We start from the raw sequence: 18,105 nt of genomic DNA, 5'->3' as shown, positions 1-18,105 counted from the left end.
TAATTCCAATGTGTCTGGTGACTCTTTTGCTGTTATTTGCCATGTCTTTCTTCAAAAAAAATATTGTTTAGCCTCTTCATGAAGAGGAATAATACTTTGTCTGCATCAGAAGTAATAACACATGAATTCTAATGTCCTTCACGTGATAGCACACAAATGCTGATATGCAGACAGGACTGAGATATTTATCACATGCTACTGTAATTGCAAAACATGATACAGGTCATGTTATTAAGTGCTTAAGTTATGGACTATATTTACACAGAATGGTTTCTACCTTACAAAGATTCAGATGGAAGACATACTTCAAAAGCAAAAGCTACTTTATTAAAGTCAAGTGGCTATTCTCTACCATCCTTCAGCCAACTCACAATAAAACTGGAGACTGTAGTGCAGTGGTTCAAATAATCTGTATAACTTTTCCTTGTCTAGCGACAATCCTCCTGTTGAAAAAAGTGAACTAGTCCCATCAATAGGCAACAGAGTGAGAAATGGAAAGAATTGTTGGATGACAGAGATTAGCCTACTATATTCACTTAGGACTGTGTCACCCGGAGTAATGAAATAAAATTCAAAAATCAATTCTTCTTAGCTTCTTTATGAGAAGGACACCATCAAGTAGGGAGGCGGAACCGATTAGGTGGTTCCGCCCCAGGCAGTTAATGGACCCGGAGGGGTTCGGAATAGCGCTTGGGGGTTTTCCTGATTCCCTCCTCCACGAACCGGCTGAGTCCTTGGTTGCTGCTTGTAATAAGGCAGCATCAGGGGCATTAGGCCGGATCGCGCCTTTGCGACCTCTCCGTGATTGTGGATCCCGGAGGGCATCTTGGTTTACCGAGGAGCTACGGGAGATGAAGCATCAGAAGAGACGTCTAGAGCGACGCTGGAGGGCTAGTAACTCCGAACCCAACTGGACACTTTTAAGAACCTATATTAGGATTTATTTAGTGGTGATATGAGCGACAAAATGTTTGCATTTTGCTGCACTTATTGCGTCTGCAGAATCTCGCCCCGCCGCCCTGTTTAGGGTGACCCGTTCCCTACTTAACATTCGGTAAGCCGGGGAGCCCTTACAGGGTAGGGTGGAAGAATTTCTGCAGTTTCTATCAGACAAAATCGCTCGGATTCGGACAGACCTAGACTCCGATTGGGCAGGGCCTTCTGAGATGACCGGGGCAGGTCTTAGCTCGGTTTTATAGGATGAATTTGAGTCTGTGGACTGCTGAGGATGTTGACAGAGCGGTGGGAGCGATGACCGCCTCCACTTGTTTATTGGACCCATGTCCTTCCTGGTTGGTCTCGGACACCAAGGAGGTGACACGAGGCTGGCTCCAGGTGTTGATCAACACTTCGTTGAGGGAGGGGTCTTTCCCTCAACCCTTGAAGGAAGCGGTTGTGAGGCCTCTTCTCAAGAAGCCCACCCTGGACCCGGCTGATTTAAACAACTTCCACCCAGTCTCCAATCTCCCCTTTTTTGGGGAAGGTTGTAGAGAGAGTGGTGGCACTCCAGCTCCGACGGTCTCTGGATGAAGCGGATTACCTAGACCCTTTTCAATCTGGCCTCAGGCCCGGTTTCTGTACAGAAACTGCTTTGGTCGCGCTGATGGGTGATCTCTGGCGGGCCCGAGACAGGGGTTATTCCTCTGTCTTGGTGCTACTTGACCTCTCAGCGGCTTTTAATACCATCAATCATGGTAACCTTTTGCGACGACTTGGAGGGGTGGGAATGAGAGGCACCGTTTTATGGTGGTTTTCCTACCTCTCTGGCTGGTCGCAATCGGTACTGGTGGGGGGGCAGAGGTCAACCCTGAGGCCCCTTGAATGGGGGGTGCCGCAGAGGTCGGTCCTCTCCCCCCTCCTATTTAACATTTACATGAAGCCGCTGGGTGAGATCATCAGACAGCACGGGGTGAGGTTTCATCAGTATGCTACCCAGCTATATATCTCTTCCCCGAGCTCTCTCAGTGAAGCGGCTGATGTGATGGGCCGTTGCCTTGAAGCCGTGAGGGTCTGGATGGGGGTTAACAGACTCAGGCTCAATCCTGACAAGACCTAGTGGCTTTGGATGTTGCCTCCCAAGGATCATGTTAACTGTCCAGTGTTGACTCTAGCAGGGGAAAATATATCCCCTTCGGAGTGGGTTCGCAACTTGGGTGTCCTCCTTGATCCACAGCTGAAATTGGAACATCATTTGATGGCTGTGGCTGGGAGGACCTTTGCACAAGTTCATCTGCTGCACCAGTTGCGACCCTACCTGGACCGGGAGGCTCTCCTTACAGTCACTCATGCCCTTGTCACCTCACGTCTGGACTACTGCAACGCACTCTACATGGGGCTACCCTTGAAAAGTATTCTGAGACTACAGTTGGTCCAGAATGCAGCCGCGCGAGTGATAGTGGGTGCTCCTTGGTACACTCACATTACACCTATCCTCCGTGAGCTGCACTGGTTCCCTATTGGTCTCTGGGTCCAATTCAAGGTGTTGGTTATTACCTTTAAAGCTCTATATGGCTCAGGGCCAGGCTATTTGCGAGACCGCCTACTACCTCATAGTTCCCTTCGTCCAGTTAGATCCCACAGGCTGGGCCTCCTTCAGGTCCTGTCAGCCAAGCAGTGCCATATGGCGGGGCTGCAGGGGAGGGCTTTCTCTGTGATGAGGCCCACGTCTTGGAATCAGCTCCCCCCGGAGATTAGGACCGCTCCCACATGGTTGGTTTTCCGCAAGCTGCTTAAGACCTGGCTTTTCCGGCAGGCCTGGGGTTTATAAAATCTGACCCCTGGATGAATGTTATTGTATTGTTTGTTTGTTAAGTTATGTTGTGTTTTTATTCTAAACCGCCCAGAGTCCTGCGGGAGTGGGGCAGTCTATAAATTTTAATTAAAAAAGTAACAAAATGTCTTTGCACTGTGATTAAAAGCAGTACAGTTAACTATTGTAACCCTAAGTTTCCCATGTATTGTACAGATCCTTTATAAACTTTGGGTCATGTGTCTGATTAACGAAACACTTCAAAGAACTTTCAGGCATTTTTTTAGCCTAACAAGCCTTTATTAGTATTACAGAGATGTCAGCACGGCATGGTGGAAATGTTAAGATCTGAATTTCCATTCCTTTGCACATAACATTCCAGGCATTTCCCCTCCCCTATTTTGGGGTCATGATTCACATCTTCCAATTAACTTGGAGGGCAAAGATTCACTTCCATTTCTTTTTCCTGGGCTTTTCTTATATTCTCCTCCCCTTTCACTGTCAACTGATTTAACTCTAAAAATACCAAACAGTTCTGCATATATTGTCAAAGCAAGAATATTCAATATTAGCAGTGTTGACATCCGCCCCCCCTTACAAAAAGGACAGATCCTGTAATGTAGCCAAAGCATATGTTAATGACTAGTTCTCGGTTTGTTGGGGTATTTTGCATGAAACCTTTTGACGAGCCTGTCAGCTTTCACCTCACTGGATTTCACCCAGGTGGCTTCAGACAATGGGTATCCCTTCCGTTGTACTACGTACTGCAATTTCCCTTTAAAAACTCTAGAGTCAAGAATACATTTCACTTCATAGTGGGTCTCTCCTGCAACTATGATGGGCCCAGGTGCCTTCTTCGAGGGAGGTCTTAGAGTGGAGCCCTGATAAGGTTTCAACAAGCTACAATGAAAAACTGGGTGAATTTTCCCTAAAAGTCTAGGGAGTTTTAGTTCTACTGTGACCGAGTTGATGATCCTTACTATGGGGAAAGGCCCCAAGAATTTTGGTCCCAATTTCTTGCTGGGCAATCTGAGGCGTAGATATTTAGTTGACAAATAAACCTTTTCCCCAACTTGGAATGTTCTTTGGGGAGCTCTCTTTCTATCAGCCTGTTTTTTATAGGTTTCAAAAGTCTTTGTTAAAACAGTTTTCGTGTTTCTCCAAACTTCTTACCACCCTCTCACCCATTGGTCAAGTGTCTGGCACTCGGAGGGCACCTGAGGGTATTCAGGTATTGGGCTGAACTCTTTTCCTGTGGCCACTCTGAAAGACATGAAGCCAGTGCTGCTGTGCACACAATTATTGTATGCCACCTTCGCAAAAGGGAGGAGGTCAGTCCAGTTTTCTGCTGGTAAGAAACGTAGCATCTAAGATATTGCTCCACCATTTTGTTAGCAGATTCTGCAGTCCCATTCATGGAAGGATGAAAAGCAGATGATAAAGCTTGAGATGATCCAATTAATTTGAGGAAACTCCTCCAAAACTTCGCTGTGAACTGTACCCCCCTGTCCGAAATTATTCACTTAGGGGCACCATGCAGCCAGTAGATATGTTTCAGGAACAATTTGGTCAGTTATTGGGCAGATGAAAATGAGCAGGCAATGAAATGAGCCTGCTTTGAGAACAGGTCTATTACAGTCCAGATGACAGTGTTTCCACTACTTTCAGGTAGGTCTACTATGAAGTCCATAGCTATTTCTTCCCATGGTTGAGAAGGGTCTGCTATGGGTTGCAGTAACCTAGGGGTTTTCCTTGGGATTCTTTTTATTGTGGCACATACAGTACAACTTTTTACATAGTTTTCCACATCCCTTTTCAGCCCCGGCCACCAAAATTGCTGGCGGGTGAGGTGTAGGGTTTTCAAATATCCAAAGTGTCCAGCCTGTTTTACATCATGGCTGTGTTTGAGAGCATTAAGATGGAGGGCTTCTGGCAAATATAGTTTCCCCCCTTTGTAGGCCAAGCCATCCCTGCACGTTAGGGAGATGTGATTGTCTTTGAACTATTGGTCGGTGAGGAGCTCTCGTTTTATTTTCTTTACTCCAGGGTCATCGGGATTGGGGACTCTGCGAGGTGTAAGTTGAGCAGCAGTTTGTGGATTGGGGATAATTGCCTCGTCAACCTCCTCCTGTTCGCTTTTGCATTGGGGTAACCGGGATAGCGCATCAGCTAGGAATTCTTTCCTCCTGTATGTACTTTAGAGTGAAGGTGAAGCAGTTAAAGTACTGTGCCCAGCGTACTTGCTTTGGGGACAATTTGTGGGGAGTTTTCAGTGCTTCTAGATTTTTGTGATCTGTCCATACCTCAAATGGCACCTTGCTCCCTTCTAGATAGTGTCGCCAGTTTAATAGCATCCATCTAATCGTGAAGGCCTCTTTCTCCCAGATTACCATCTCTGCTCACTCTCAGTAAATTTGTTAGAGATGTAGGCACAGGGTTACAGGATCCCACTTTTGTTCTTTTGCAGTAACACAGCTCCGACTGCCACATCGCTGGTATCGGCTTGAATCACAAAGGGTTCCCCTGGGCAGGGGTGCTTTAGGACCGGTTCAACAGCAAATAGTCTCTTTAAATTCTCAAAAGCTGTTTGACAGCCCATTGTCCATGCTAGTGGTTGGTCCGGTCGTGGCTTCCCTCCTCCTTTGCCTGTTTTGAGTAGTTCTGTAAGGGGTAGGGCAATCTCGGCAAAAGAGGGGATGAATTGACAATAAAAGTTGGCAAAACCCAGAAAGCTCTGGAGTTGTTTGCGAGTCTTTGGGGGCTGCCATTCAATTATAGCTTTCACCTTGGTTGGATCCATTTCAATACCCTCACTTGAAATTCTGTAGCCAAGATAGTCTAATCAGGTTTGGTGAAATTCACATTTCGACAATTTGGCATAAAGCTTGGCATTCAATAGTTTCTTTAACATTTCTCTCACCAGCTTTATGTGATCAGTCATATTTGTGCTGTATATCAGGATATAAACAAGATACACCAAAACCCCTTTGTACAAGTGATCATATAGGACCTCATTAATCAACTGCATAAATACGGCTGGGCCCCCCTGTAGTCCAAATGGCATGACTTTGAACTGATAGCTCCCCACAGGACAGTTGAACGCAGTTTTCCACTTGTCTCCCTCATTTATTCTGACCCGGTAATATGCCTCTCTTAGGTCTAATTTAGTGAAGACACTCGCCTTAGCCAGATGGGTTAATAAATCCTTTAGCAGGGGGAGGGGGTATTTATTTTCCACACTTACAGCGTTGAGATCCTTATAGTCTACTTAGAGACGAAGAGACCCAACTTTTTTCTCTTTGAACAACACAGGGGCTCCCATGGTAGATTTGGCCCGTTCGATAAACCCCCTCGCTAGGTTTTTGTTCACGTATCGCTGCATCTCCTCCACTTCAAGGGGGGACATGGCATACATTCTCGGTCGTGGGAGTTTGGCTCCTGGCACCAGTTTGATGGAGCAGTCATTGGGTCTGTGAGGGGGCAGGGCATCACATTCTTTTTCACTAAATGCCTCCACCAGGTCCCAGTATTCATTGGGGATGACTGGTTCGCTTGGAGGCAGTGAGGCGGCCATGTGCGCTCGCTCATTGGGTGGCCGCAGATGCCCAGCAACATCTGTTGAATCAACGGGGAGATTAGGCCCTATAGGTAGTCTCACAGTTCTCATTCCTTTCTCCCACCAGATAAACGGCTTCCATTTGTCTAACCAAGGTAGCCCTAGGATCACCGCCTCAGTCATTTTTGGAGCCACCAGGAAGCGAATGAACTTCCAGTGTGCATCTATTTCTAGGCGTAAGGGCTTGGTTAGAGTCCCTCCCATCAGGGAGCCATCGGCTTGCTCAAACCTCACCGGTTTAGAAAGCTGTTTGCCCATATGCCCATTTTCGTGGCAAACGGCAGACTAATAATGCAGTCGGTGCATCCAGAATCAATTAGCATGTTTAAGTCCATTTGTGCCCCAGACCTAGGGATTATAATTTGGTGGCCAGTGAAAAAGGCAGGATTTATCAACTCACCATTGGGTCATTCTCTTCTTCATCATCACTGTCAAAGGAGGGTAGAGCAGGGACAGGCCCACCCAGAGTCCCAGCATCCTCCTGTGTGGGGGGTGTAATCTGGGTGACAGGTTCCTGTGTGAGCCAGTTGGATTTTTCTCTCGTTAGCCGCTGAGCAGGTTTCTTTTGCATTGCTGGTTCTGGTCTGCTCTGTAGTCGGGGGTAGGGGACTGGACAGGTGGCCGCTTGATGACCTTCTTGTCCACACTAGAAACACTTAAAGGAAGGGTGTGTAGGTGGCCTGGGTCTCTCAGTCATTGCAGTAGTTGAAGGCTTTCGTGGGGTTGATTGCTGTCCGGGTAGCTCTGGTTGCTGCTCGGGTTCATGTGGGGGAGGCTTCTTATAGTGAAAGAGCTTAACATCTAGCTTCACTGCTGTCTGGTACCACTCCTGTAACCGATCAGGTACTTCTTGATAGATGCAGGCCTGAGAGAGCTGATCGTCTAATCCCTTGATGAAGTATTGAATCAAGAATTGTTCGGGCCACCCCTCTATTTGGCCTGCTATCTTGTGGAACTCTCGCATGTACTCCAGGGCAGGCCTGCCAGCTTGTTTTGTTTTGTGGATTTGTTTTGCTGCTTTAAGGCCTATGGATGGGTCCTCAAATCTTTCTCTCAGTCCTAGGAGGAAAAGTGGGGATCTCCCAGTTCAGGGGCTTGCTCACTATATAGATTGTTCAGCCATTCAGATGCTTCTCCTTCTAGGTTGGACACAATGACATTGACCATGGCACCTGGTTCCAGGTAGAGATAGGCCCAGCGATTCAAGTGAGAACGCACTTCATTCAGAAAAAAAATCAGCTTCTCTGGGTCCCCATTGAAGGTTGCTCTGAAAGGTTGTGCCAATACAGGCTGTTGCAGCCACCACTGGGGCTGTTGGCCCCATCCTGGCTGCTGAGCTCTCTGCTGCTGGCCAGCGGGGGCTTATGGTGCCCCCTGCTGCTGTAGGCCTCTCAATGGCTGATTGATGAGTGGGATTTGTTGCTGGACCTTCCTCATCTGCGGGCCCACCAGCTGTCGCTCTCCTGGCTTTTCCACCACCCCAAGCTGCTGCAAGGCCTCTATTAGCTGTGGTATTCTCAACTACTGCTGATCATTCATCTGCTGGGCCATGGGAGGGGTATAGGCACCTATCTCCAGGAATTGAGTTCCGCTTTTCACTTCTGGGTTTTGAAATCTTTCTAGCGACTCACCCAAAACTTCATTATGTCTGCATTCTGCTTTTGAAGTCTTTGCTCTCAGCTGGGCGATCTGCCAAATTCTTTCTCCCTCAGCTGGCTGGCTGCCATTCCACTGATTTGTATTTGTCTGCCAAAATTCATCTTCCCACAGCATGCTGTCTTCAAGTAAACTCCCTTTTCTCATGATAGATTTTTTTTTCTGATTTTTTACCAGCAACTCTCAAGCTTAGAGGCAGTGGATGGAGTTCAGGACCCCAGGTCGTTTGAAAAGGATTTGAGATCTTAGCATGATGTCATGTGTCTGATTAACGAAACACTTCAAAGAACTTTCAGGCATTTTTTTAACCTAAAAAGCCTTTATTAGGATTACAGAGTGTCAGCACAGAATGGTGGAATGCTAAGATCTGAATTTCCCTTCCTTTGCACATAACATTCCAGGCATATCCCCCTTCCCTATTTTGGGGTCATGATTCACATCTTCCAATTAACTTGGAGGGCAAAGATTTACTTCTGTTTCTTTTTCCCAGGCTTTCCTTATATTCTCCTCCCCTTTCACTATCACCTGATTTAACTCTAAAAATACTAGACAGTTCTGCATATATTGTCAAAGCAAGAATATTCAATATTAGCAGTGTTGACATCGTGCTAACTCACCAGTTCTTGTACTTGCCAGAATGTGGCCCCACTCTTGGGAAGGAACATCCTTGGTAAACTGCAAAAGGGGGAAGATAGATGAAAATACCCCAAGAAGAAATATGGAGAGCAACTGCTTTAGTAATAAAGGAAGAAACACACACACACACACAATTCCACCAGAAATAGAACATGCTGTGAGGCAGCCAGGAAAGGCAGTTTTTGCTGAGCCAGTCACAGTTGCCTTAGCCCTGGGAGGACAAGTGGCCAATATAATGCAACATAATATTAAATGGGAGGCAAAGCAAGGTCTTCTGCCCATAAAAAAACTTCCTAGAATGGGGACTTATAACCCAAACATCTTCACCTTGGAACACCTCAGTGCTACTGTTAAGAAATCAGATGGGTCCTTCCATTTTGTACAGGTCCTGACGGGGTGAACAGGAATACCCTCTCCCTCTATGCAGTAGTACCCAACTCATGTACCTTGTTGGCACAAATTAACCCAAAAGGTAAGTGGCTTATGTTATTGGATTTGAAGGATGCCTTTTTCTGCATCCCATTGGCAAAAGAGAGCCAATCAATCTTTGTCTTTGAATGTCAAGGCCCAATATCAGGCACCCCCATACAATATACGTGGACTAGGTTACCACAAGGATTTAAGAATAGTCCCACCATCTTTGGCCAATACCTGGCTAAAGACCTGTATAACCATCATGGGTCAAGGAATATTTAATTTTACAGTATGTGGACGATTTACTTTTGGGTGTCGATATGAAAGACAAATGCATAGAGGGGACCATATTGCTCTTGAATTGGCTGGCAACTTGTGCTATAAAGTGTCTAAACCAAAAGCTCAACTAGTACAAAAGGCGGTTAAATATTTGGGGTATGGAATCTCTGAGGGACAGTGGAGTCTGTTAGCCCCAAGGAGAGAATCTATCTGTCAATTGAACCCCCTGGTTAACAAAAACAGCTAAGAGGGTTTCTGGGAATGCCCACTTATACAGAATTTGGATGCCCAATTTTGGACAAAACCCCTTTATGAAGCAGTCAAGGGAGGGGACAAGGAGATATTTGAATGGACTAGAGCAGGGGTCAGAATCTTAAACACTCAAAGAGCCACTTGGACCCATTTCCCAGAGAAAAGAAAACACCGAGAGTCACAAAACATCTGTGCGCGCACAAGGGGGGGAACTTGATTAATTAAAATGAAATAGAGGCTGCTGTGCATGAGAGAGTTCTCTCTCTCTCTCTCTCTCTCTCCCTCCCTCCCTCCCTCCCTCCCTCTCTTTGTCTCCCTCCCTCTCTCTCCCCTCTCTCCCTCTCTCCAATCTTCTGTTCACCTGGCAAGCTAGCTTCACACTGTTCTCTGACAAGTTGATACACATTCTTATTGGGCTGGCTCTCTCCTGCTCTTAGTCTGCCAGTCCTCTTTCCCCACTCAGTCTCTCTCTCTCTCTCTCTCTCTCTCTCTCTCTCTCTCTCTCTCTCTCTCTCTCTCCCTCTCTCTTTGTGTGTGTGTGTGTGTGTGTGAGAGAGAGAGAGAGAGAGAGTTGCTACTTCCTGCTTCCTGCTGAGATGCAGCAAAGACAGGAGCCCCACCCAATAAGCTTGTCAGCTTGTCCGAGAACAGCATGAGGCCACTCTCTTTTTTATACACACACACACACACACACACACACACAGAGAGAGAGAGAGAGAGAGAGAGAGAGAGAGAGAGAGAAGAGAAATGCAAGTGCTTCTCTCTTTCTCTCTTTCTCTGTCTCTCTCTCTCTCTGCAAATGGCAGAGGAGGCTGGGAGCTGCAGGAGAAGGTTCAAAGAGCCACATGCTGCTCTGGAACCATGGGTTGCCAACCCATGGACTAGAGAATGCCAAAAGGCATTTACAAAGGTTAAAAAAGAACTTATGAGATCACAGGTTTTGGGACTTCCAGACCCCACTAGACCCTTTACAGTTTTTGTACATCAAGGAAAGACATCACAGTAAGAGTTCCCACTCAAAAACTAGGCTCATGACAGAGACCCCTGGCATATTTCAGCAAGCAAATAGCTTTGGGGATGGCCCAGCTGTTTGTAAGTGGTGGTGGCAACAGCCCTACTAGTCGAACAACAACTCATAGTTAAGGTCCTATACGGGGTTCAACAAATTATGGAAGTAAAAGAAGCATTTTGGATGAACAGGGATCATCAAGCAAAATGCCAAACTCTCCTGTTTGACTCCCCTACTATACAATTGGAAGTGTGTAATACACTTAATCTGGCCACAATTTTACCCCAGATAAACACTGATCTCCACCATGATTGTGTATAGGTTGTAAACTCAGTCTACGCCAATAGACCTAACCTCAGTGATGACTGCGAATGGTTTGCAGATGGTAGTAACTTTATGGTGGAAGGCCACAGAAAGGCAGGGTATGCAGTGGGTATACCATGGGAAATTATAGAAGCTATGCCATTACCAGTCAATACTTCTGCCAATGGCTGAGATGATTGCTTTAAGTAAGGCCTTACTACTAGCCAAGTTTCACACAGTAAATAGCTATACTGATAGCAAGTATGCCTGTGGAGAGAAAGAGGATTACTAAATGCAAACATATTAACTATACTTAAGCAAAATACCTTAAGAATAGCTGCCAAATCTTAGAATTGTTGGAAGCAGTCTGGCAGCCAAAGCAACCGTTTACTGTCATTTACAGGAGACAATCAATTCCATGGCTTTTATAGTCTGTGCAATGCAAAATGAGATTGAGCAGCTGGACCAAATTACAGCCCAGCATTGGATGGCATAAGACTATCTGTTAGCATGATAGGGAGGCTACTGCCATGCCATTGGTCCAGCATATCATTTTTCTTTCCAATCCCTGAACAAAACAATAGAACAACATTTATGAGAGATGAAACAATCAGCTGGGAACAATCGTTTTGTCTCTCTGAGCAAAAGTTAGTGGGACTGGCTGATGGGATGGCTACCTGACCTCAGCTGGTTGAAAACTTCATTTATGGTATATCTCTTTTATTCTGTTAATCACCTGTTGTGGCTTGCAGTGTCTTCAGCTTTGCCTTTCTGCTTGTAGGCAGACAACACAGTTTCTCTGCATACAGATATTGGTATTAGATGAATCTTGAAAACGTAGCCATTTTCAGATTCAAAGGGGGGAAGGATGAGCCATTTGCTGTAGGGCCATTTGCTGTAAAATGCATGAACCCAGAAGAAAGTGAGGAGCTATGTATTTGCAAAGCCTGCATAACAAAGATAAGGGAAGAGGAAGTGTGGACAGGTGGGACCCTTTCAATGTGGAAAACAAGAGCTGACTGGCAGGCATATCATATAAGTCATATTGCTAAGATAAGGAATAGGGCTAAGGCAAAGCTAATAGAAGACTTGCTAAAAGTCTTTTAGGATGCCTATTAATTAACTATTAGGAATAGGGTTGAAGTAGAGCCAATAGAATACTTGTTAGATAACTTTTGAAGTGTTTATTAGTTAAGACTTAGAAATAGGGATAACGTGGAGCCAATAGAAGACCCTTTAGATAACTTTCAAAAAGCCTATTAGACAATGTTTCTTTATCCTGTCTTGAAAAACTATCAAAGCTTGTTGAATCCTTTGTTTTGGGTCCTAGCATTTTGCTGACTGGGACCCCTTTTGCTGAAGCACTTCAGTAAAAGGAAATCAATCCTGTACCTTGTGTCTGGTAGTCTTCATTGGCTAAGACCTTAAATTGGGGACAACGCATGATTCATTTGACATTCCTTGCTGGAAAGAAGATGCCCTACCACTAGCATTCCACAGCTGATCCTCTCCTCCACTGGTTCTCCTAGGTCAGTGGTGGTGAACCTATGGCATGCGTGCCAGAGGCGGCACCCAGAACCCTCTCTGTGGGCACATGTGCTGTTGCCCCAGCCTCACATCCCTCCCACAGACCCCTCCTCACCAGCATTCCCCCCAGAGGAGAGTCACCCCGGGCATTATCCACGTGGAGCAGCGCGGCCAAGGACATGGCAGCCAGGCAGCAGGGACAATACTCTGCCCTCATGCTGCATTGTGCGCAGATTATGCTGCAGGGCACGGGTGAAGGACATGGCTGCCATGGTGCTGCAGGGCTGCCTGGGCAATATGCGATGGGCCATGGATGTGGTGGGCAGTCCTGTGGGCGGATGGGGCAGAGTGGGGGGCAGAATAGGGAGGTGGGTGGGTCGGGTGGTTTTGGGGCACTCAGTCTCTAAAATGTTCGCCATCACTGTCCTAGCTGGAGAAGAGGAATGTCAGATGGGACATATTCTGGATTCTAGATGCAGGAGGGGGCATTTGGAATATTTAATTTACTGGAATGGATACTCTGATATTGAGCAATCCTAGAAAATGGCAAGAGGCATTCATGCATCATAATAAGTTGTCTACTTATTCCACTTGAAATACAAAGTCCATCCTAATGAACTGCCTCCAGACTTGCCAAATAATACTCTCTGGGAAGAAGAAAACATCTTGCTTCCTGCCACATTGGATTCCATGGAATAGTAAAGGAGAAAAGACACTTTTCAGCTCCATCTGGATCTTCGTTATCAGAATTATTGATTGACCTTAATGAGTTGCAAAGGCCATCTTTGTCCATGAGAGAAGGGGTGATTCTAATGGAAGGGTACAAAGGAATGGGATAAGGGAAAAACAATTAAGGAAGGAGTTTCAGAAAATATTACTCAGTTCTGGGAATGAAAGAAACATCTACCTTGGAGGCTGACATAACCATCACTGCTGACCAAAATGCATATAGATCTTACTAAATGTCTATGGAGATTCTCAGTCATCCAGATTATAATTATCCCAAAGATGCTTTTTCATAAGGCAACTGGACTTTCTTGTTTTTCTTTTTTCTTTTTCTTTTTCTTTTTCTTTTTTGACTGCAGGAATATAAATCTTTCCATTCCCCACCATCCAGTCAGAGCTGAAAAAGTTTCTTGGATGAGAAGTGAAAGGTCTTCAAAGAAAAAAAATCAGGACAAGAATCAGCAGTCCATCTGCATTTAAAAGATAAAGGCAATGTTATGGTTCCGACAGATTAAATACTTCAAAAGAATTTTGAGGTATTGTTTACCTTAAAGAATCTTTATTTTGAATAGCATAACATTGGCACTGCATAATCAAAGCCAAAAACTGAATTCCCCGCCCCTGAGCACATAGTATCAAAGCACAATTCCCTCCTCCAATTAACAGTCATAAATCACATTCCCCAATTAGCTCAAAGTGCGGGCTTCTTCTCCAGTTCTCCAGCCCACCAATTCCTTATCACAGCGGTTCTCAACCTGTGGGTCGCAACCCCATTTGGGGTCAAATGACCATTTCAAGGGGGTCGCCAAACAAGGCTGTCCGTCATTTTTTCCCCTTTTCTTTAGCTGTGCTACTCCCTCTTATTCTATTGGCTTTTGAAAGCCAATAGAATAGACTCTATTCAAGAGACTCTATTCTATTGGCGTTCGAAAGCCAACAGAATCTATTGGCTTTCGAAAGCCAATAGAATAGACTCTCTTGAATAGAGTCTAATTCTATTGGCTTTCAAAAGCCAATAGGAATTGTCCAGGCTGTATCTGCCCTGATGAGCCCGCCAAAAGCCCCAGTCTGCAAACAGTGCTGCAAGGTGAACTTTCTGGAAAGCTTCCCTCCCTGCTGAGCAACTACTAAAAGTAAGTAAAGGAGGGCCAGGAGTGGGAGGTGGGAGGCCAGCGGGTGCAGGGAGGGTTGCTGGCATGCGTGGGGCCTGGCGGGTGCCTTACCTGCCTTGGGCTTGGCCAGCTGGTGGCCCAGCCGGTGGTCGGCCTGCGCCGTCTCTGCCGCTTGCCAGCTATGCCTCAGTGGGCGCAGGGGGCGGCACCACGCATGTGCGGCGCTCCCGGTCAGGGAAATACAGGTAGTCCTCGACTTACGACCAGTTGCGGGGTCACGGCATTAGGAAGAGAACCACTGCCTTATCAGCTCCCGTTACAATAACCTTGTTTCTCATGCTAGGTTTAGTGTTGTTATGTCTAGTTGGACTCTTGTTCACATCTCCCTCCCAGCATCATCTAACTCTAAAAGCAAAAGGTAAAAGATGGCAACATTTCCATCTGTTGTCAATGCAAAAACATCCAATGGATATAAATCCTGTAATATAAACAGAAGCACAGGTTAGGGATTGCCTCTTAGTTTGTTAAGGTATTTCTTATAAAACTTAGTAATGAGTCTATCAACTTTCACATTGCTAGACTTCATCAAGTGGCTTCAGACAACGAATATCCATTCCATTGTACTAAATACTGTGATTTCCCTTTAAAAATTCTAGAATCAAGAATACGCTTTACTTCATAGTGAGTCTGTCCTACCACCACGATGGGTTCAGGTGCCTTCTTAGGGGGAGATCTTAAAGTGGAACCCTGATAAGGTTTCAACAGGCTGCAATGGAAAACAGGGTGAATTTTTCCTAAGAGCTTAGGGAGTTTTAATTCCACTATGACTGGATTAATGATCTTTACAATGGGGAAAGGTTCCAAGAACTTCAGCTCTAACTTCTTACTACGTAATTTGAGCCATAAATATTTAATCGACAGATAAACCTTTTTCCCATCTTGGAATGTTCTTTCAGGAGCCCCTTTTTATCTGCCTGATTTTTATATGTCTTGGAAGCCTTTTTTAAAGCAGTTTTTGTGATTTTCCAAACTTCTTCCCACCCCTTCACCCATTGATCAAGTGTCTGGTAAGCAGAGGGTGCTGGGGGGTATTTGGGTACCAGGTTGAACTCTTTTCCTATGGCCTCTTTAAAAGGCGTGAAGCCAGTGCTGCTGTGAACAGTTATTGTAAGCCACCTCTGTGAAAGGGAGGAGATCAGTCCAATTAGTTTGTTGGTAGCTGACATAGCATCTGAGATATTACTCCACCATTGAGTTTGCGGATTCAGCCACCCCATTAGTAGATGGATGAAAAGCAGATGATAGACCTTGAGATGAACCAATTAGTTTAAGAAAACTTCTCCAATACCTAGCTGTGAACTGCACTCCCCTGTCCAAGATTATTCATTTAGGTGCGCCATGCACCAGTAGATGTGTTTCAAAAACATTTTGGTCAGTCATTGGGCAGATGAGAGCCCTTTGCAGGCAATGAAATGAGCCTGCTTTGAGAACAGATGACTGTATTTCCTCTACTTTCAGGTAGATCTACTATAAAATCCATAGCAATTTCTTCCCATGGTTGGGAAGGGTCTGCCACTGGTTGCAACAATCCAGGGGTTTCCCCGGTGGCACATACAGCACAACTCCTGACATAGCTTTCCACATCCCATTTCAATCCCAGCCACCAGAATTGCTGGCGGATGAGGTGTAGTGTTTTTTTAAATATACAAAGTGTCCAGACTGTTTTATGTCATGGCCATATCAGAGAGCATTAAAAGGGAATGTCTCTGGCAAGTATAACTTTCCCCCCTTGTAAGCCAAACCATCCCTGCATGTTAGGGAGGTTTGATTGTCCTTGAACCATTGGTCAGTGAGGAGCTCTTGTTTTAATTTATTTACACCAGGGTCATCAGGGTTAGGGTTCTTGAAGGTGGGACTCTGCGTGGCATGAATTGAAAAGCTGTTGTGGATTTGAGATAATTGCCTCATTAACCTCTTCATGCTGGCTTTTGTATTGGGGAATCTGAATAGAGCATCAGTAAGAAGTTTTTTCCTCCTGGTATGTACTTTAGGGTAAAGTTAAAATGGTTAAAATTGGCAAATCCTAGGAAGCTCTGGAGCTATTTGCAAGTCTTTGGAGGCTGCCAATCAATTACAGCTTTCACTTTGGTTCGGTCCATTTCAATGCCCTCGCTGGAAATTCTGTAGCCAAGATAATCCAATCGGGTCTGGTGAAACTCACATTTTGAGAGTTTGACATAAAGTTTGGCATTCAACAGTTTCTTTAGCACTTCTCTTACTTCATTTCTACATGGTCAGTCATATTCATGCTGTATATCAGGATGTCATCAACATACACCAGAACCCCTTTGTATAAATGGTCATGTAGAACCTGATTAATCAGCTGCATGAAGACAGCTGGGTCCCCCTGTAGTCCATGACTTTAAATTGATAGCTCCCATGGGACAGTTAAAAGCAGTCTTCCACTCAACTCCCTTCTTTATCCTAACCCGGAAATATGCCTCTCTCAGGTCTAACTTAGTGAAGACACTTCCCTTTGCCAGGTGGGTTAGTAAGTCCTTCAGGAGGGGGAGGGGGTATTTATTTTCCACACTCACAGGTGTCAGACCTTATAATCTACGCAGAGATGAAGGGGCTAGTCTTTTTTTTTCTTTAAACAGCACCCGGGCTTCCACAGCAGACTTGGCTCATTCAATGAATCCCCTCTCTTGGTTTTTGTCCACATATCGCTGCATCTCCTCCATTTTAAGGGGGGACATAGCATACATCCTCCGTCATGGGAGTTTGGCTCCCGGTAATAGTTAGATGGAGCAATCATTGGGTCAGTGGGGAGGCAGGGTGTCACATTCTTTCTTACTAAATGCCTCCACTAGGTTCCGGTATTTGCTGGGGATGAGTGGTTCACCTGGTTGCAATAAGGCAGCCATATGCACTAGCTCATTGGGTGGGCTAAAATCTCCTGTAACGTCTGTTGAATTAGTGGGGGGCTTGCGTCCTATAGTTAGCCTTACAGTCTTCATTCCCTTCTCCCACCAGATTAACAGCTTCCGTTTGTCCAACCAGGCTAGCCCTAGGATCACAGCATCAATCATTTTTGGAGCCACCATGAAATGAATGAACTCCCAATGCTCACCTATTTCTAAGTGTTGGGGTTCAGTCAATTGTGTGATTAAAGTTCCTCCCATTAGAGAGCCATTGGCTTGCTCAAACCTCACGGGTTTGGACAGAAGTTTTGCTCATATGCCCATTTTCATATGAGGGCAAGTGACAAGCTAATAATGCACCTGGAGCATCCAGAGTTGACTAGTACTTTTAAATCTACCTGTGCCCCCATCTTAGGGATTATGAGTTTGGCAGGTAGTGAAAAAGATGGGACATGTCAACTCACCATCGGGTTGTTGTCCCCTTTGTCATTGCTGTTGTAGGAGGGTAGAATGACGGCCGGTCTGGCTTGGGTCTCAGCATTCTCCTGCATGAGGGATGTGACTTGAGCAACAAGTTCCTGTACGATCCAGTTGGATTTCTCTTTTGTTGGCTGCTGGGTTGGTTTCTTCCTCGCTGGTGGTCCCGGTTTATTCTGCTGCTGGGGGTAAGGGACTGGGCAATTCACTGCTCGGTGTCCCTGCTGTCCACATCTGAAACACTTGATTGACAGTCCAGCAGGTGGTCTGGGATTCTCTGCAGCCACAGCAATTGGAGACTTTTGGGGGGGTGTTTGTCGCTTGGGTTGATTTGGCCTCAACTCAGCTTCCTGTGGGGGTGGGGCTCTGATAACAGATAAGCTGAACATCTAGTCTTACTGCTGCCTGGTACCACTCTTACAGCT

Source organism: Crotalus tigris, unplaced genomic scaffold, assembly GCF_016545835.1.
Source record: "Crotalus tigris isolate CLP2741 ecotype Arizona unplaced genomic scaffold, ASM1654583v1 scf7180000017663.5292952, whole genome shotgun sequence".
NCBI lineage: Eukaryota > Metazoa > Chordata > Lepidosauria > Squamata > Viperidae > Crotalus > Crotalus tigris.
The sequence above is the reverse complement of the archived record's forward strand: the minus strand, read 5'-3'. Positions refer to the sequence as shown.